Raw genomic sequence first — 22620 nt, 5'->3', positions numbered from 1 at the left:
AATCTTTGTCTCAGGTGGTTAACAATTTACAGGTTTGATAAGTTTAATACTTTAGAGAATGTGTTTGTGGTTTCCTTAATAGATCGTGATTTCTGAAAAAGACAGATATTATGTCTTATTTGGACTTTTTTACTCTCAAAATACTCAGATTTATGCTTTATTCAAAATAAACACTCAGCAAATGTTTATTGCTTTGCTCAATACATTCATGCAATTACCTATATATATGCAAGGTATCCCTGCCTTTTCAAAGCCACTTTGCTTTTATAAAAGATCTGTATTAATACTTGTTTTTACTAACCTAAAGAAATAATGCAAAAAGGATTTTCACTTTCTTTTCTTTTTTCTTTTTTTATGATAGTCAGAGAGAGAGAGAGAGGCAAAGACAGAAGCAGGCTCCATGCACCGGGAGCCCGATGTAGGATTTGATCCTGGGTCTCCAGGATTGTGCCCTGGGCCAAAGGCAGGTGCCAAACCGCTGCGCCACCCAGGGATCCCAGATTTTCACTTTCATAAAAAGGTGAAAAGCCAAAATAGTGTTTAGCATTTGTTTTGCAGGGAGCTATTAGAGGGAGTGCATACCCCAAGCACTGAAAGTGGGCAGCACCCCCCCACACGCCCCCACCCTCTCCCTGCCAGCTCCTTCCCTGGAACTATACTCAGCATCTCAACATCAAGCTGCCATAGCTTTGAACTGCCTCTGAGCGTCTGTGCTTTATCTCAATTTATTTTGTGCATCTGTTAGCAAGATGTGTCCTAGGGTATCAGGAAAGCCTAGGAGATGTTTTTTGAGTCTGGGAAAGTTCAAAACATTTTTCATGTATATTAATTGTAATTGCTTCTTTGTTTCACACCATTTTGGTTAACAGTTTCATAGGATCACTCTAACTTTTGAGTGGCAGGAAAACCTGTACTGTTAGTCAAAAAATACTTTCAGAAGTCATAATTCTCCAACATTAAGTATATTGACTTGCTTCAGGAAAAAATATGTTCTATATTTCCTTTAGAAATATACCATCTGCAACATTTTATAAAATAAGATTGTTTTTCCAAACTAGTAATGGCATCCAGAGGAGACACTCAGATGTTCATGTGGTATCATATGAAGCAACACCGGGCAGGGTAAATAGGAGCCTTGTTGAAAGGGAATTTACACTTCTTTCCCAACAAGTTCTTTTCTCAGCATGATGATCACATAATTGTGAGAAAATAAGTGAAACCCAGAGTTTGGCACAATTAATCTGGTTCTTCCTGTCACTGACTGCTTGTAAGGGTGAATATTACATAGGAAACAATAAGAGGAGAAAGGCAATAAAAATGAGGTAGGCAAGCTGAGGCTATGACTGCTTATGGTCTCTCATATCTATTACTTTTTGAAATTTAACAATGAATCTCTCAATACTATAATAAAACAAAAATGAATGCAATAGTACAGAAGCACTGCCTACATAATGTCTTCTTATTTTTGAAAACAGAAAGAATACTGGGCAGCCTGGGTGGCTCAGCGGCTTAGCGCCGCCTTAGGCCCAGGGCCTGATCCTGGAGACTCAGGATCGAGTCCCATGTTGGGCTCACTGCATGGAGCCTGCTTCTCCCTCTGCCTGTGTCTCTGCCTCTCTCTCTCTGTATCTCTCATGAATAAATAAATAAAATCTTTAAAAAAAGAGTACTAATGTAATTATGTAGCACTACTGCTTAGTAGTACTCTGTGGTAGCAAAAGAATTTATTGGACAGGTCAATAAAATTAGATAAGTACTATAATTTTTTCTAACAGTCAACATGTATTTATAATGCTTTTGTGTGAAATCACCATCCATTATCAAATGATCTACTGCATATTCATTTTTAAAGATTTATTTATTTATTTTAGAGAGGTACAGAAAGAGGGAGAGATAGAGACAAGGAGAGCAGTGGGTGGGTGGGGAGAAGGAGAGAGAGAGAATCTTCAAGCAGACTATCACTGATCTCGAAGCCCATGCAGGGCTCAATCTCATGACCCATGAGATCAACCAAGAGTTGCTGCCCAACTGAATAAGCTACCAGGTGCCCTGATTAATGCATTTATTGAAAAGGTGCTATGTTCAGGTACACATTCAATCATGCCACTAGAAGTAAAGGTAATGGAGGCCTCTGATTAAAAAACAAAGTAAAAAAAAAGTTTAAAAAATGTTCTGAGACTTTAAATGGTTTTTAGTTCTTATTAACATTAGCTGAGTTTTGAGGACATATAATATTTTTTCATTAGTATGGATTTCAAGTGGTCTTCTTTAAGAAGAAAGTAATTGACATTTCTAAACGATTATTGATTTAAAATATAATTAGGTGATTTTTTCAGGTTTTACCTGATTAAATACATGCATAGACAGACATACCTCCAAACCCACAAAGATCCATGAAGAATAAATGTAGTCAAACATTCCTGTGAAAGTCCAGGGGAACTAAGACTTAAGAAAACACAGTCAGATGTAGACAACTATTAAAATTCCCAGAGAAAAGACTTTAGAGAGGAACACGGTGGCCACTTTCATAATGGGATTAATTATATAGTTCCTGGGTTAGATGGTGGGCTAACAATGTATATTTTCTAATTATTTTTCAAAATCCACATAAATATATAGTCGTTCATATTTCTCAAACATTACACAAATCAATTAAAATCTCTCTCTATATATATATATCAGATCAATATAGTTCTTTAATAGAAATGATTTTTATTTTAATCTTTTGCTTCAAAAAAGTTAACAGACTATAGGAAAGGAGTTTTATATGACAGTATATCAAGAAAATATATTTATGAATCCTGAATTAAAATCTATGTGTCTATTCTTTTGAATAAGCCTCCAAAATATTTATTTTAATATTTAAAATAAGTTTTTACTTACCTCTCTAAAAAAAAATTGTACCAAATTTGTAACAGAGAGAAGGGTACTGATATGCGTTGGAATGACCACTGGTATCTAAATTTTACTACTATCATCAGCAACCACTAAACTGTGAGTCCCAGCTTCATTATATGTATAAAAGGAGGAGGTTGATAATCACTAATATTCCTTCTAATTGTAAGTTCCTTAATTTAGCATACAAAGAAAATGTAAAATGCTATAAGCACTGTGGATCACAAATTATAGATTGATTCTTTTAGCAATCATAACTGGTGTATTGCACTAAGGCTATGGTTCTGTGTATATGTTCTTACATGTTTACTGCTTTGAAAATTTTGTAACAAATTTAAAAAAGTAAGATGATTTCAAATGTTTTGATTGTTGGGGGAGGGGCAAGACGGCGGAAGACTAGGGACCCCAGGTCACCTGTCCCCACCAAATTACCTAGATAACTTTCAAATCATCCTGAAAACCTACGAATTCAGCCTGAGATTTAAAGAGAGAACAGCTGGAATGCTACAGTGAGAACAGTTCGCTCTTCTATCAAGGTAGGAAGACCGGGGGAAAAGAAATAAAGAAACAAAAGGCATCCAAGGGGGAGGGGCCCCGCGAGGAGCCGGGCTGAGGCCGGGGTGAGTGTCCCCAGGACAGGAAAGCTCCCTCCCAGAGAAGCAGGAACTTCACCAATCTTCCTGGAGTGAAGGCCCTCACAGGGAGTTGGAGAAGGGTCCCGGGAGGGGCGAGGATGCCCTCAGGCTCCCTGGGGCACTAACAGACACCTGTGCCCTGGGGAGTGCACCACAGCCTGCAGCCGAGCTCCCTAAAGGACTGCAGTTTGGGGGAGGGGCTCGGGCGGAGGCTCCCCTCGGAGGGGGCTGCGCAGACCCCGGAGCCCAGGGCGCAGGGGGACACAGGCCAGGATCTGGCATTCCCCCCGGGACAGGCAGAAGCCAGGAGGGCACAGAACAGCAAGGACGGTCCTGCCACTGGGCCGGCGGAGCTGTGCAGATAGGCATCCCAGCCCCAGAGCATCCAGGCCCCTGCAGACTGAGAGTCTGTAGTTATTGCAGGAGCTGACTCCATGGCTGGAGAGCTGGGTGCCGCCACTAGTTGTTGTTCCTCCTGCAGCCAAAGGATAAACAAGTTAAACTTTCCCGAGCCCTGCACCAGGCAGGGGGCTGAGCAGCTCCTCCAAGTGCTCACAACTGAGAATCAGCACAGAAGGCCGTTCCCCAAGAAGACCAGCTAGACGGACAGGGGGACAAAAAGTTATTGACCAAGCAGCACTGGAAAGTTCCAGGGGAAGTCAAGGGATTTACAGTATACAGAATCTCCCCCTAGTTTTATGTTTTCTGTTTGCTTCCCCCCCTTTTTTCTTTTCTTCTCTTCTCTCTCTCTCTCTCTCTTTGTTCTTTCCTTTTTTTTCTTTTTCTTTTCTCCTTTCCCTTCTCCCTTTTTCTCCTTTTCCCAATACAACTTATTTTTGGCCACTCTGCACTGAGCAAGATGACTAGAAGGAAAAACCTCAAAAGAAAGAATCAGAAACAGTCCTCTCTCCCACAGAGTTACAAAATTTGGATTACAATTTAATGTCAGAAAGCCAATTCAGAAGCACAATTACATAGCTACTGGTGGCTCTAGAAAAAAGCATAAAGGACTCAACAGACTTCATGACTGCAGAATTTATATCTAATCAGTCAGAAATTAAAAATCAATTAAATGAGTTGCAATCCAAACTAGAGGTCCTAATGATGAGGGTTAATGAGGTACAAGAACAAGTGAGTGACATAGAAGACAGGTTGCTGGCAAAGAGGGAAACTTAGGAAAAAAGAAAAACAATTAAAAGATCATGAGGATAGATTAAGGGAAATAAATGACAACCTCAGGAAGAAAAATCTACATTTAAATGGAGTTCCCAAGGGCGCCGAAAGGGACAGAGGTCCAGAATATGTATTTGAAAAAATCATAGCTGAAAACTTTCCTAATCTGGGGAGGGAAACAGGCATTCAGATCCAGGAAATAGAGAGATACCCCCTAAAATCAATAAAAACTGCTCAACACCTCGACATTTAATAGTGAAGCTTGCAAATTCCAAAGATAAAGAGAAGTTCCTTAAAGCAGCAAGAGACAAGTAATCTCTAACTTTTATGGGGAGAAATATTAGATTAACAGCAGACCTCTCCACAAAGACCTGGCAGGCCAGAAAGGGCTGGCAGGATATATTCAGGGTCCTAAATGAGAAGAACATGCAGCCAAGAATACTCTATCCAGCAAGGCTCTCATTCAGAATAGAAGGAGAGATAGAAGCTAGCTTCCAGGATAGGCAGAAACTGAAAGAAAATGTGACCACCAAACCAGCTCTGTAAGAAATATTAATGGGGACTCTCTAAAACAAAGAGGAAGTTCAAAGAAACAATCCACAAAAACAGGGACTGAAGAGGTATTATGATGACACTAAACCCATATCTTTAAATAGTAACTCTGAAGGTGAATGGGCTTAATGACCCCATCAAGAGACACAGGGTTTCAGGCTGGATAAAAAAGCAAGACCCATCTATTTGCTGTTTACAAGAGACTCATTTTAGAAATAAGAGCACCTACAGTCTGAAACTAAAAGGTTGGAGACCATGTACCATTCAAATGGTCCTCAAAAGAAAGCAGGGGTAGCCATCCTTATATCAGGTAAACTAAAGTTTATCTCGAAGACTGTAGTGAAACATGAAGAGGGACACTATATCATACTTAAAGGATCTATCCAACAAGAGAACTTAACAATCATCAATATATATGCCCTGAATGTGGGAGCTGCCAAGTATATCAATCAATTAATAACCAAAGTAAAAACATACTTAGATAATAATACACTTATACTTGGTGACTTCAATGTGGAACTTTCTACAATTGACACGTCTTCTAAGCACAACATCTCCAAAGAAAAAAGAACTTTAAATGATACACTGGACCAGATGGATTTCACAGATATTTACAGAACTTTACATCCAAACGCAACTGAATACACATTCTTCTCAAGTGCACATGGAACTTTCTCCAGAATAGACCACATACTGGGTCACAAATCAGGTCTTAACTAATACCAAAAGATTGGGATCATCCTCTGCGTATTCTCAGACCATAATGCTTTGAAATTAGAACTAAATCACAAAAGAAGTTTGGAAGGATTTCAAACATGTGGAGGTTAAGGACCATCCTGCTAAAAGATGAAAGGGTCAACCAGGAAATGAAGGAAAAATATAAATGGTTCATGGAAACTAATGAGAATGAAGATACAAATATTCAAAATCTTTGGGATACAGCAAAGCAGTCCTGAGGGGGAAATGCATTGCAATACAAGCATCTATCCAAAACCTGGAAATAACTCAAATACAAAAGCTAACCTTGCACCTAAAGGAGCTGGAGAAGAAACAGCAAATAGATCCTACACCCAGCAGAAGAGAGTTAATAAAGATTCGAGCAAAACTCAATGAAATAGAGACCAGAAGAACTCGGAACAGATCAACAAAACCAGGAGTTGGTTCTTTGAAAGAATTAATAAGATAGATAAACCATTAGCCAGCCTTATTAAAAAGAAGAGAGAAAAGACTCATATTAATAAAATCATGAATGAGAAAGGAGAGATCATTACAAACGATACAAACGATTTTAAAAACATATTATGAACAGCTATACGCCAATAAATTAGGCAATCTAGAAGAAATGGACACATTTTTGGAAAACCACAAACTACCAAAACTTGAGCAGAAAGAAATAGAAAACCTGAACAGGCCAATAACCAGGGAGGAAATTGAAGCAGTCATCAAAAAGACCCCACCAAAAAGGAGAATTATAGACCAATATCCCTGATGAACATGGATGCAAAAATTCTCAATAAGATAGTAGCCAATAGAATACAACAATAACATCAATAACATTAAGAAGATTATTCACCTTGACCACGTGGGATATATCTCCAGGATGCAAGGCTGGTTCAACACTCATAAAGCAATCATTGCGATTGATCATATCAGCAAGAGAAAAAACAAGAACCATATGATCCTCTCAATAGATTCAGAGAAAGCATTTGACAAAATACAGCATCCATTCCTGATCAAAACTCTTCAGAGTGTAGGGATAGAGGGAACATTCCTCAACATCTTAAAAGCCATCTATGAAAAGCCCGAGGCAAATATCATTCTCAATGGGGAAGCACTGGGAGCCTTTCCCCGAAGATCAGGAACAAGACAGGGATGTCCACTCTCACCACTGCTATTCAACATAGGACTGGAAGTCCTACCCTCAGCAATCAGACAACAAAAAGAAAGAAAAGGCATTCAAATTGGCAAAGAAGTCAAACTCTCCCTCTTCACCAATGACGTGATACTCTACATAGAAAATCCAAAAGACTCCACCCCAAGATTGTTAGAACTCATACAGCAATTTGGCAGTGTGGCAGGATACAAAATCAATGCCCAGAAATCAGTGGCATTTCTATACACTAGCAATGAGACTAAAGAAAGAGAAATTAAGGAGTCAATCCCATTTACAACTGCACCCAAAAGCATAATATACTTAGGGATAAACCTAACCAAAGATGTAAAGGATCTATACCCTAAAAACTACAGAACACTTCTGAAAGAAATTGAAGAAGACACAAAGAGATGGAAAAATATTCCATGCTCATGGATTGGAAGAATTAATTTTGTGAAAATGTCAATGTTACCCAGGGCAATTTATGCGTTTAATGCAATCCCTATCAAAATAACATGGACTTTCTTCAGAGAGTTGGAACAAATTATTTAAGATTTGTGTGGAATCGGGATCCCTGGGTGGCGCAGCGATTTGGCGCCTGCCTTTGGCCCAGGGCGCGATCCTGGAGACCCGGGATCGAATCCCACGTCGGGCTCCCGGTGCATGGAGCCTGCTTCTCCCTCTGCCTATGTCTCTGCCTCTCTCTCTCTCTCTCTCTCTCTCTCTCTCTCTCTCTCTCTGTGACTATCATAAATAAATAAAAAAAATTAAAAAATTAAAAAAAAAAGATTGTGTGGAATCAGAAAAGACCCGAATAGCCAGGGAATTTAAAAAAGAAAACCATAGCTGGGGCATCACAATGCCAGATTTCAGGTTGTACTACAAAGCTGTGGTCATCAAAAAAGTGTAGTACTGGCACAGAAACAGACACATAGATCAATGGAACAGAATAGAGAATCCAGACATGGACCCTCAACTTTATGGTCAACTAATATTCAACAAAGGAGGAAAGACTATCCACTGGAGAAAAGACAGTCTCTTCAATAAATGGTGCTGAGAAAATTGGACAGCCACGTGCAGAGGAATGAAACTAGACCACTCTCTTGCACCATACACAAAGATAAACTCAAAATGGATGAAAGATCTTAATATGTGACAAGATTCCATCAAAATCCCAGAGGAGAACACAGGCAACACCCTTTTTGAACTTGGCCACAGTAACTTCCTGCAAGATACATCCACGAAAGCAAGAGAAACAAAAGCAAAAATGAACTATTGGGACTTCATCAAGATAAGAAGCTTTTGCACAGCAAAGGATACAGTCAACAAAACTCAAAGACAACCTACAGAATGCGAGAAGGTATTTGCAAAGGACATATCAGATAAAGGGCTAGTTTCCGTGATCTATAAAGAACTTATGAAACTCAAAAGCAAAGAAACAAACAATCCAATCATGAAATAGGAAAAGACATGAAGAGAAATCTCACAGAGGAAGACATAGGCATGGCCAACAAGCACATGAGAAAATGGTCCGCATCACTCGCCATCAGGGAAATACAAATCAAAACCACAATGAGATACCACCTCACACCAGTGAGAATGGGGAAAATTAACAAGGCAGGAAACCATAAGTGTTGGAGAGGATGCGGAGAAAAGGGAACCCTCTTACACTGTTGGTGGGAATGTGAACTGGTGCAGCCACTCTGGAAAACTGTGTGGAGGTTCCTCAAAGAGTTAAGAATAGATCTGCCCTACGACCCAGCAATTGCACTGCTGGGGTTTACCCCAAAGATACAGATGCAATGAAACGCTGGGACACCTGCACCCCGATGTTTATAGTAGCAATGTCCACAATAGGTAAACTGTGGAAGGGGCCTCGGTGTCCATCGAAAGATGAATAGATAAAGAAGATGTGGTTTATGTATACAATGGAATATTACTCGGCCATTAGAAATGACAAATACCCACCATTTGCTTCAACGTGGATGGAACTGGAGGGTATTATGCTGAGTGAAATAAGTCAATCTGAGAAGGACAAACATCATATGGTCTCATTCCTTTGAGGAATATAAAAAATAGTGAAAGGGAATAAAGTGGAAAGGAGAAAAAATGAGTGGGAAATATCAGGAAGGGAGAGAGAACATGAGAGACTCCTAACTCTGGGAAATGAACTAGGAGTGGTAGGAAGGGAAGTGGCCAGGGAGTGGGGGTGACTGGGTGACAGGCACTGAGGGAGGCACTTGATGGGATGAGCACTGGGTTTTATTCTATTCTATTCTATTCTATTCTATTCTATTCTATTCTATTCTTTCTTTGTTGACAAATTGAACACCAATAAAATAAATAAATTCAAAAAGAAGAAATATAACAAAAGTTTTGCTATTTATCTCTATGCCTTAAAAGTAAAAATGTAGTACTATGAGTATCTTAATGATATTAAACTTTTTTGGCATTAAGTATATTAATAATTTTATTTGAATTTTTTTAAGTGTCCAGTTCCCTCTCTCTGGAAATCAAATATTGTTCAGTTATTTATTTTCTCATGCTACTTTTTAGTCCTTAATTACATTTACATTTAAAGATATTTTCTATGAAACATGGTATTTCTTATCTTACTTTGAAACATGTGTGAAAAACAGCTTGAGTAAAATGAAATAAATTATCCTGATTTTAGTTCATGATTATACATATTATATCTATCAAATTATCTGTGTTTTGTACCTTCTGAATAATACTCTACATTTATTTATGATGGTGTAATATTCTGCAGACTATCTTTATGTTGGAAATCATATAAAAACAAAGCAAAACTGGGGATCCCTAGGTAGCTCAGCGGTTTAGCTCCTGCCTTTGGCCCAGGGAGCGATCCTGGAGTCCCGGGGTCAAGTCCCACGTCAGGCTCCCGGCATGGAGCCTGCGTCTCCCTCTGCCTGTGTCTCTGCCTCTCTATCTCTCTCTATGTCTATCATGACTAAATAATAAAAATCTTAAAAAAAAAGCAAAACTGTTTTTTTCCTGAAAATTATATGTTGAATGACTATTTGATTACCTTCTTAAATTTTATTTTATTTATTTAAATTCAATTAATTATAGTGTATTATCAGTTTCAGAGTTCAGTGATTCATGAGTTGCATATAACATCCAGTGTTCATTACATCCTGTGCCCTTCTTAATGCCCATCATCCAGTTACCCTATCCCTGCCACTCCCCTCCCCTCCAGCAACCCTCAATTTGTTTACTATGTTTAAGAGTCTCTTATGGTTTGTCTCCCTCTCTGATTTTGTTTTATTTTTCCTCCCTTCCTCTATGTTCCTCTGTTTTGTTTCTTAAATTCCACATATGAGTGATATATCATATAGTTGTCTTTCTCTGACTGACTTATTTCACTTAGCATAATACCCTCTAGTTCCATCCAGGTTGTTGTAAATGGCAAGTTTTAATTTTTTGATGGCTGAGTAATATTCCATTGTGTGTGTATGTATATATATATATATATATACACACACACATACATACCATACATACATACATACCATATAATATATATATATATATATATGCCACATCTTTATCCATTCATCTGTTGATGGATATCTCGGCTCTTTCCATAGTTTGGCTATTGTGGACATTGCTGTTATAAACATTGGGGCGCAAGTGCCCCTTCAGATCACTACATTTGTATCTTTGGGGTAAATACCTAGTAGTGCAATTGCTGGGTCATAGGGTGGCTCTATTTTAAACTTCTTGAGGAACTTCCATACTGTTTTCCTTTTTTTTTAAAGATTTTATTTATTTATTTATGAGAGACACACAGAGAGAAAGGCAGAGACACAGGCAGAGGGAGAAGCAGGCTCCATGCAGGGAGCCTGATATGGTACTCGATCCCAGGACTCCAGGAATACGCCCTGGGCCAAAGGCTGGCGCTAAACCGCTGAGCCACCCGGAGATCCCCTCCATACTGTTTTCCAAAGTGACTGTACAAGCTTGCATTCCCACCAGCAGTGTAAAAGGGTTCTCCTTTCTCCACATCCTCACCAATATTTGTTGTTTCCTGACTTGTTAATTTTAGCTATTCTGACAAGTATGAGGTGGTATCTTATTGTTGTTTTGATTTGTATTCCCTGATGCTGAGTGATATTTAGCATTTTTCATGTGTCTGTTGGCCATTTGTAAGTCTTTGGAGAAATATCTGTTCATGTCTTCCACTTATTTTTTGACTGGATTATTTGTTCTTTGGTTGTTGAGTTTGATAAATTCTTTATAGATTTTGGATACTAACCTTTTATCTGATACAAAATTTGCAAAAATCTTCTCCCATTCTATAGGTTGTCTTTTGTTTTTGTTGACTGTTTCCTTTGCTATGCAAAAGCTTTTTATCTTGATGAAGTCTCAATAGCTCATTTTTGTTTTTGCTTCCCTTGCTTTTGGAGACATATCTAGCCAGAAGTTGCTGTGTCTATACCTCCCAGAGTAGTCTATACATTCAGTGTAAGCCCTATCAAAATACCATCAACATTTTTCACAAAGCTGGAACAAATAATCCTAAAATTTGTATGGAACTAGAAGAGATCCCAAATAACCAAAGGAAAGTTGAAAATGAAACCAAAGCTGGTGGCATCACAATTCCAGACTTCAAGCTCTATTTCAAAGCTGTAGTCATCAAGACAGTATAGTTAGTATTGGCACAAAACCAGACACATAGCAACGGAACAGAATAGAGAACCCAGAAATGGACCCTCAACTCTATGGTCAACTGTATTCAACAAAGCAGGAAAAAATGTTCCAGGGAAAAAGGACAATCTCTCCAATAAATGGTGTTGGGGAAATTGGACAGTCACAGGCAGAAGAATGAAAATGGATGGTTTTCTAACACCATACATTATTACTTTTAAATTTAGTTGCCTTAAAATAGATATTTTTCTTAGGCATGTGTGTCTTTTCTGGCTAACAAATCACTTTTAAAATACTTTCAGATTTTCCTTCTTCTAATTGCCTTCCATATCACCAATATACCATGAGGCTGTTTGGTAACTGTTTGGTAGCAGTTCAGTTTCAAATAGTAAATGACATATTTGTGAATGCCTCATTTTGGTTTTAAAGGCATTGAAGTTATGGATTAGTTGCATATTGTTTGCTCACTTGTCTATTTTTCTTTATTTGACCTAGAGTCAGTATCAAATTTTGACTTTCAGAAAAATGTGTGTTTTCATTCAATTATATTGTTTACATATTTGAATGACTATTTTATCTGTTTCATTGCAATGAAAATTATTATCCTTATTATCATATAATATCTTGATGGCTCAGAATAAGATAGGTTTCATTCTATAAATTTATATTTTACATTATAGACAAGTATGATTCTTTTGTACAAAATAAAATATTGGAAAAGATTTAATTTTAATTTCCATGTGAGCTGCTGAAAATGTTATTCTAAAAATATTACTATGGTATCCTTTTTCTTGTAGACTCATTATAAAACTTTCAAGTCTGCAGTGACTATGATGATATTAACAAATGATTCATTTATTTGTAAAATAACAAGACTGGGAAAAAATAAATAATACAAGAAAAGAAGAACTCGGAGTCAACATTTTTATTCATCATAATTATAGTAATGCAACTATCATGAATTGTGCTTCTTAAATGCGCATTTTTCATCATAATTCTCCAATCCTGACATCTATGCATGTGTAAATATTCTCCCTTTTTTGTATAATTTAAGCTTTATTGTTGATTGTAGTTTTGGCCACCATCTATTAGCGCTAACCTCTGTAACTCTACTGGAAAACACACACACACACACACACACACACAAAACAATTACATAGACATTTTCATTCCAAAACAATTACTCTGTTTAACTAGAGTAATTATTATATTTTGTAATATTTGATGAATTATGAAGTAATAAATATAAGATGGAAATACGATTTTTAAAAATGTTTCATATATCTGCATCTCCCTATATATTTTTTTACTCCTAGAACACTGTCTACACATGTTTTATTTAAATGTAAATGGATTTATCATTCCCCTGAAAAAAATCACAGTTGGAGATTTATTCTTGGAATATACAATTGATAATTTTAGAAACTAAAATGTATATATTCTAGAAAATCGTGCCAAATTTTATACTGGTTGGTATTTGTTGTTCATTTTTAAAGCAATGTAATTTCAAATCCTGTTCAGGGATTACTTCTAGCAACTGTTTTAGCTGTGTTGCCCTGATATGGCTTCCAAAGAAATAGAAACTTTGTTTTCCTCCTGATTCCCCCATGGAGTCTATGGCACACAACATGAGCCCTATAATCTGCTATAAAGCAATATTGTATAAATGATGTTTACCTGCATACATTTTTTATGGCCATTTGGAGGCTTCGATTCTGCAGGGAACCCATTTCCCTTTTACCCTGGGATCCTTTCTCATCACGATTAAACAAAGGCCGTCTCACTAACACTGCTGAGATAAAAGGATTTGTTGGGCCTCTATAACATCAGGCAGGTGATGACAGATTCCCATCTATTTCAGGAACGAACTTCAAACTAGCCACAGGTGATTTCCTTTCCATGCTGAATGGCACAGCAGACATTATATTTCCCACCACAGCAATTTCTAGCTTATTATTTAGCTCCATGACAGAAAAACAAGTAAAAACTCAAGATTTTAAAATATGATCTGACACATTTAAAAAAAGGAAATTCATGTAGTGCTCTTTAATCTTCAAAGAGTGTTTCAACAAGGATGTTAACCTATAATATTTTTGCAAAGACAATTCGATTGCTTATTCATCTGTATTATAAAAATATAAAAGGATAGATAAGGTAGGTGACACAGATGGATGGATGGATAGATGATAGATGCAAAGCAATATATATCTAAGTGGGTATAATATGAGAAAGATGAATTTCTAAACTTTATTAAAATATGAATGTACCTATTATGAACATAGCAAAGAATGATAACTTTTAAAATGAACTTATGTAGAACTTAATAAGTCTTATGTGTATTCAATGTCCCAAGAGAATGTAAAAGAAGCAATTATATTTCAGAATTCATTCCATGATAATCATTGTAAAACTTCACTAGATTCACAATGTGTGGATATACTTCTGTTTTTTTTTTTTTTTTTTTTTTGGATTCACTCTGGCATTTGCTCTGTTTCATAGCTTTTTGAGGTAGGAGCAAACAGAGGGTAAAGATGTTAAACAACTGGCTAAAGGTTGCAGAGCTGGAATATGTGATTTGTAATAAAACATCATTTTTGTTTCCTTATGAACAAGAGCATCACTTTTGATTTATACCATGGCAGCCTCCTGGCTGGATTATTTACATAATAAATTAGTTTTAAAACTCTTGTATTATTTCTGGCAATATACAGTTTTTGTCCTCAGAATCTGTCTATTAAAATATTAATTCTAACATAATAATAGTCATTACATAATCAGTAAATTTGAGAAACATTATAGTAAGGAAATTTAAGCATATCTATTTGTTACCAGAATTACATGAAATATTCCATTTGTAACATGTATTGTGATTCACAAAGAAGGACATGCATTCTCCAAAAATTTGACCATGGCAACAGTTCTTTTGTTGTTTCTATAAAACAGATTATTTTCTTGAGGATCTAAACAGTTTAATAACCTTATAAAATATTTTCTAAGATATTGGTAAAATGGTAGAAGGATGTAGGAGGACTCTCTCTCTATGTCACTTAACTTCACCTAAAGTATGGCCACAGATATTACACAAAGCTAAACAAGCTGTTCACTTAGTATGTACATACCATGAGAAATGTAGATCAATATAATGAACTAGTAGGGGGGGGGAATCTATCACTAAATGAGGAGAATGAATTAAAGGGACTTTCTCTAAAAGGTATATTAATTAACATATCCTATTATGCCTTATTCTTGAAGATGACATGATAAGATGTATTATTCAGTTCTCACATACTTCTATGTTATAGTGAAACAAGTAGCCTGAACATACTGTGATAATAAATACCAAGAAATATTATATCCAATTCTGAAACTACATGTTTCAGAAGTTGTTTATTTATTTGGACATTCACCCACTTAATCATTTATCTAGTGAATATTTTTGGTCATTTATGCTATAGTCTAGTCCTGTACAATGAATCAAATATGAGAGATGAGCAATTAATTAGAATAATAATTCAAAACTGAAATTTTAGTCTTATAATTAACAGTTTTAGTCATACAATCATTACTACTACTGATGATTAAAATAATGATTACCAGGATGCCCCAGTGGCTCTGTTGGTTAAGCATCTGCCTTCAGCTCAGGTCATGATCCTGGAGTCCCAGGATTGAGCCCCACTTTGGACTTCCTCCTCAGCAGGGAGTCTGCTTCTGTCTGCCTGCCACCCCTCTCATGCACTCTCTCTCTCTCTCTCTCTTGCTTTCATTCTCTTTCTCCCTCTATCTCTCAAATACATAAAATAAAAAAATGGTTACCATTTACTTAGGACTTACTACATTAAAATAACTCAAAGAGAAGTACTACTACATCAGTGTTCTTGTTAACATTTTCTCTAAAAGACATAATAATTTTCTCTTTGTAATTTTAATTTAGCAAACATTCTTAAAAGGTATTAAGTTTGTCATTACATTCAGAAATAGAGAATGACAAGTTAAATTTCCTGCTTTACTAGAAACAGTAACATTAAAAAATTTTAAATGGAGCTTTAAATATGTGCAGTATCAGTAAAATGTCTTAGCAATTTAATACCCTACATCATCCTTAGAAATATTAACAAGTTCCTAAGAAAATAATGAATAATGGATAAAAAAGCAAGAGTATAGACATGTCATCCATGTCATCCATACATGTTATTCTGAACTCCAGGGTTATATGTCAAAAATTATATAATAATCTATCATCAGAATGTATGCCTCTTGACCTATCTTAGATGAAGTCTTCCTTCAATATGTTAAAATAAACTAACAAAAAAGGGAAATCACCTAACTTACAAAAAATAATTTGTTAATCATTAGTGTTGTTCATTTTTTTGATAATATATCAACATTTAAAATTCTTTCTGTGACTACTTTTAACTCCCCAGAACACATCACCACAAAAAGGTTAGAAGCATTCCTTATTTGTAAAGACAGGGTATAAACTACAATTTATGGCAGCTAAATGTAGAAAAGAAATGGGTAGGAGAGTTTCTGGCAGATAATTATTGAGTATATAACATAATATATACTATATATGTATTATATATACTTATAATAAAAAATATATATACATATGTATTTGAAATCCTGGAAATTTATTTCCCTAATTCTTTCCATTGCCAAATAATCATTAAAAAGTTTTCATGTACCTGAGGAGTAGCTCTTATTTTGAAGGAAGCGGTTATCTTTAGTCCTCAGTACACTTTTGTGAGTAAATGAAATTATGTCCATGTATATAGATTAAACAACAACAATGGGTTATAGAGGCTAAGTAATCTACCAAGGTCATAAAACTAATGAGTGGTTGACTTGGGATCTGTGCCAATGTAGTCTAATGTCAGGCTTGTGTTCATACCACTACGTGTGTTGGGACAAAATGTGCCTGAACATCATCATATTATGGTTCACAATGAAAAGCACACTTAATTTTAGAAAGAAACTGAATTTTTGTCAGGACATTGAAAGAAGTACATTTTGGAAGAGGATGAGATAACTTATTTCTTTAATTATGAGATCTAAATTATTCCACATTTTAACTTCTAAAACCTAGATGTATATTGCAATTGACAGTATTATACAGCCTAACTTGTAGAGTCTTTTCTTCTCTGGGATACAGAGTGCACATGTATTTTTCAACTGATGACATAATGTCTAAAGAACAATAAAAACAGCTAAGTCAATCAGAGAAAAACAAATGCCATGTGATTTCACTCATATATGAAAAATAAGAAATGAAACAGATGAACATAGGGGGCAAAGAAAAAAGAGAGGTAAACCATAAAACAGACTCAACTAGAGAGAACACATTTAGGGTTGCTGGAGGGGAGGAAGGTGAGGAGATGGGTTAAATGGGTGATGGGTATTAAAAAGAATACCTGTTATGGTGAGCATTAGTTACGTATTGTACGTAAGTGATGAATCACTGAAGTCTACTCCTAAAACCAATATTGCACGGTATGTTAACTAAGTGGAAATTAAGTGAAAACTTGAAACAATAAACAAGCAAACAAACTATAAATATTATGCAATATATATGTAGGGAGCTTGCATGAGATAATGTGAGGTTTATTAGAAGTAAAAATTAGGAGTAAAAATAAGTAAACAAAATATTAGAAGTAAAAATAGAAGTAAAATATATAAAAATAAAACTTTATTTTGGTCCTTGTGAATATGTATAAAATCTTATGTGCTATTAAATATAATATAATCTCTAAATTTTATCAACTTATTAAGTGGTGCAGATAATTAGATGATAATTATTTATAATTATTAATACTTCTGAAAAAGGACATAAATATTTTGTCTTTGTACACTGTTTATACTTTCAAAACTTAAGAAATATAAAAATGAAAAGAAATCTGAATAATCTTTTATATTTGGATGCTTGGATTTTTTAATTCTTCAGTTTTAGTTCTTGTAAAATTAACATGCAGTCTTATGTTAGTTTCAAGTGTAAAATACAGTGATTTAACAATTTTATACATTACTCGTCATAAGTATACTCTTTAATCCCCATCGCCCATTTCATCCATCCCCTCCAAATACCTCCCCTTTAGTAACCATCAGTTTGTTCTCAATAATTAAGAGGTCTTTCTTGGTTCTGTTTTTCTGTCTCTCTTTTTTCTTTTTCTTTGTTTGTTTCTTAAGTTGCACATATGAGTGAAATCATATGGTATTTGTCTTTCTCTGACTGGCTTTTTGTCTAACTCTCTACCACCTTCTCTGTGTTAGAAAAACCAGTTATGTCTCTTGCTCCTGAAACTAATGGCCTTATGAAAAGGACAGTGGCCAGGGCTTCAGGAAGTGTCTCCACTGTGTGCTGCACTCTGGCTCATATTGTGTTTTGGCTGTTCTACGCTTCAGCAGTCATCTGCAGAGGTTTTCCTTGCCTGATATGGGCAGTGTTTGGTCCCTGGCATGAACGTAGCAAGTTTTAACTAGGTTAAAGCTCTAGTCTGCTTATGAAATGAGACCTAACACCAACTCCACCAGATGTGAGGCCCTTTAAAACTCTCTGGTGGGGAGACATGCAGTGGGTGGGTGCTGATCTTCTGGGGGAGGGACCCACTGCTCCCTAGCTCCATCCTTATTGTTGCAAATAGCAAGATTTCATTCTTTTTTTATGGTTGAATAATATTCTACTTTATACATACACCACCTCTTGCCTATCCATTCTTTTATGGTTGGGCACTTGGGCTGTTGCAATAATTTGGTTATTGTAAGTAAAGACGTGCAAACAAGAGAGGGCTGTATGTGTGAATTAGTGTTTTTGTATGTGGGGAGAGGGTAAATATCCAGTAGTCCAATTACTGAATCATAAGGTAGTTTCATTTTTAACTTTTTGAAGAAACACTATACTGTCTTCCTTGGTGGCTGCAAAAGTTTGCACTCCTACCAAAAGTCCACAAGCCTTCCTATTTCTCCACATTTTCTCCAACATTTGTTTTCAGATTAAACACACACACACACATACACACACACACAAATAGCCCCCAACTGAACACATTTATACTCTTTGGCAAATATATATATATATATATATATATATATATATATATATATATATATAGAGAGAGAGAGAGAGAGAGAGAGATGAGTTTATTTTAAGACACATTAGTCCATAAATTACTGTGTATAGCACCTAGAGGAAGAGGATGCCATCTGTTTAAGTGGAAATAAAATGAAGACACTGTGATATTTAAAGATCTAAAATCCTGACTTTTCAGGTCCAATTATTTTTTCTTTAGTAATAACATCCACTAAAATTAAATATTTGTATAAATATGTCATTTAATTTTATTTCCTATTGTTAATATTAGATTTCTAAAAGACAATATTAAGGATTTTATAAATTTTTATTTTATAGTAATTCATATTTTTAATTTCATGAAGTGAACAGATTTTTGTTTTCTTGTCATATTATTGACACATATTCCTTCATTTTTAAATTACAAATGTTGCCCATAACCAATAAATATACTTAGAAAAATTATATAAAATTACAAAATAGTAAATGTTAATCACATTACCTGAAGACAATCTCTGCATAAAATTTGCCAGATATCTTTCTAGATCCTTTTTTTTTTTTTTACTGTCAGAGAATCAATGTTAATTTCTAAATGGTGTTGATTTCTAAACTACATCCTGCTGAGGATCTGAGCTACCTTCACTAAGTTTCTCAGAAAAGTAATTATAACTTCCTTAAGCATAAAACTAAGATATACGCTTCAAAAGAAAATTTGGAAAGGGGAAAATAAAATGTATCTAAAATAAATGTGAAAAATTAGCCTTTTGAACTTATTTCATTACAAAAATGCTATATGAGTGATATCATACATATAGAATTACATTTTCTATACCATTACAAAATCTTGTTGCCATTTATCCATGAATATTAATAATAAAATATTTTCAGGGCTCATGTTCCACTAAAAACAGTCATGAAAATACTTACCCTATTTTTTAAATTTTGAATTAAAAATTATGTTTTTAAATTTCTGGGTTGCCCCCCCCATTTATGCTTGATAGATATTGACAAATTTCCATTAAGTTCAGGAAGGGGTTTTGTTTTTGTTTTTGTTTTTTTCCCAGAAAGACATACTGTGTCCATTTACCTTTAATTTTGTAAAAAATTTAAATGCTTATTAGGTTAAAAAAAGAAATGAAAATTGAAATGTAATGAAAAGGAAAAAATAGAGCAAAGCAATAAAAACAAAAGCTGGTTCTTGGAAAAGACCAATGAAATCAATAAATTTCTAGCTGAGCTATGAAAAGAGAGTGATCACAAACTACTAATATCAGGAATGAAAGAAGAGTCATCATTAAAGATCCAATAATAATTAAAGGGAAAATAAAGGAATACTATGAACAACAACACTATGCTCAAAAATTGCATAATCTAGATGAAATGAACAATTCACTGAGAGATACAACCTACCAAAACTCACCCAAGAAACTGACAGTATGAACAGGCCTTCGTTTATTAAAAAAAAAAAAGAATAATCAATAATACCCTTCCAAAGAAGAAAGTACCAGGCTCAGAATGGGTCACTGTTAAACTGTCCAAAACACTTAAGGTATAAATTTTACCAATTCTCCACAATCTCTTTCAGAAAATAGAAGCAGGAAGAATACTTCCTAACTCATTCTATGAGGCCAGCAATAAACTAATACCAAAACCAGACAAATATATTATAAGAAAAGAAAACTACAGACCAGCATCTCTCATGAACATAGATGCAAAAATCCTCAACAAACTGTCAGCAAATCAAATTCAAAAAGCATATAAGAAATTATACACAACAAACTAGCAGTTTATATCCTAGGTATGCAAGGCTAGTTCAACATTTAAAAATTAATTAATGTAATCCATTCTATCAACAGACTAAAAAAGAAATATCACATGACTGTCAATAGATGGAGAGAAAGCACTTGAAAAAATTCAATACCCGCTCATGATATAAATTCTCAGTAAACTAGTAATAATGGGGTATTTCCTCATGTTGAGAAAGCCTATCTACAAAAAAAAAAAAAAAAAGTAACCTACACCTAATGTCGTACTTAATGGTGAGAAACTATAAGCTTTCCTGCTATAATCAGTAGACGGTAACGTAACTTCTTGAAAGGTAACTCTATTTCAAATCATCCTGGAAATCTCTGCTAATGCAATAAGACAAAGATAGTAAAAGAACTAAAACAGGGAAGGAAAGACATAAAACGGTCCTTGCTCATCAATGATGTAATTGTAGACTCAGAAAATCTGACAGGATCAACAAAAATAATTGTAACTAATAAGTGATTAAAGCAAGTTTATGTGGTGTGCTTGGGTGGCTCATTAGTTAAGCATCCAACTCTTGATTTCAACTTAGGTCATGATCTCAGGGTGGTGAGATAGATCCCCATGTCAAGCATGGAGCCTGCCTGGAATTCTCTCTCTCTCCCTCTCTGCCTCTCCCCTCATGGCTGGCACTCTCACTTGCTCTTTCTCTCTTTCTCAAATAAATAAATAAAATTAAAAAAAAAAACAAAGAAACCAATTGTGTGAGATACAAGATTAAGTTATGAAAGTCAATTCCTGTCCTATATACAATGAGTGAACAAGTAGAATTTGAAACATAAAGCAATACTATTTGCACCCCGCTCCCCCCCCAAATGAAAGTAGTTAGGTATAAATCTTACAAAATACATATGAGATCCATATAAAGAAAACCACAGAACTCTGATGAATAAAAATCAAATAACAAATGGAGAGATATTTCAAGTTTGTGGACAGAAAGACACAATATTGTCAATATGTCAGGGTTTTTTTTTTCCAAATTGATCTATAGATTCAATGCAAACTCAGTCAAAATCCCAGCAAGTTAGTTTGCAGACATTGACAAATTATTTCTAAAGATTATGGGTAGAGGCAAAAGACTCAGAATGGCTAGGGTATTATTGAAGGAGAAGAAAAAGTTGCTGGACTGATGCTACTGAACTTGAAGACTTTCTATAAATCTATATCAAACAAAACAGTGTGTTACTGACAAAATGATACACAAATCAATGGAACAAAATAGAATGTGCTAAAATATACACCCATGCATATAGTCAACTGATCTTTGACAGAGGAAGAAAGACAATGCAATGGAACACAATCTCTTCATCAAATGGCCTGAAACAAGTGGACATCCATATATTAAAAAAATTGTATATAAAACTTACACTCTTCACAAAAATTTACTCAAAAGAGATCAAAGACTGACATGTAAAATGCAAAAGTGCAAATCTCCTTGAAGATAACATAGGAGAAAATCTAGATTGGGTATTTTGATACTTTTATAGATATGATAACAAAGGTACAATCCATAAAATAACTGATAAACTAGACATTACTGAAACTAAAAACCTCAGGGGCACCTGGGTGACTCAGTTGGTTATGCATCTGGGCTCAGATCATGATCTCAGAGTCCTGGGATTGAGCCCCATCAGGCTCTCTGCTCATCAGGGAGTCAGCTTCTCCCTCCATGCTCTCCTCTCTCTCTCTCTCTCTCTCTCTCTCTCTCTCTCTCTCTCTCTCTCTCTCAAATAAATAAATAAAATCTTTTTTTTTTAAAGGGATGACTGGGTGGCCCAGAAGTTGAGCATCTGCCTTTGGCTCAGGGCATGATCCCAGGGTGAGGGATTGAGTCCCACATCAAGCTACCTGAGAGAAGTCTGCTTCTCTCTCTGCCTATGTCTCTGCCTCTCTCTCTCTCTCTCTCTCTCTCTCTCTCTCTCTGTATCTCATGAATAAATAAATAATAT

The sequence above is a fragment of the Nyctereutes procyonoides genome, unplaced genomic scaffold (assembly GCF_905146905.1).
Source record: "Nyctereutes procyonoides isolate TBG_1078 unplaced genomic scaffold, NYPRO_anot_genome, whole genome shotgun sequence".
NCBI lineage: Eukaryota > Metazoa > Chordata > Mammalia > Carnivora > Canidae > Nyctereutes > Nyctereutes procyonoides.
This window is presented reverse-complemented; position numbering follows the sequence as displayed.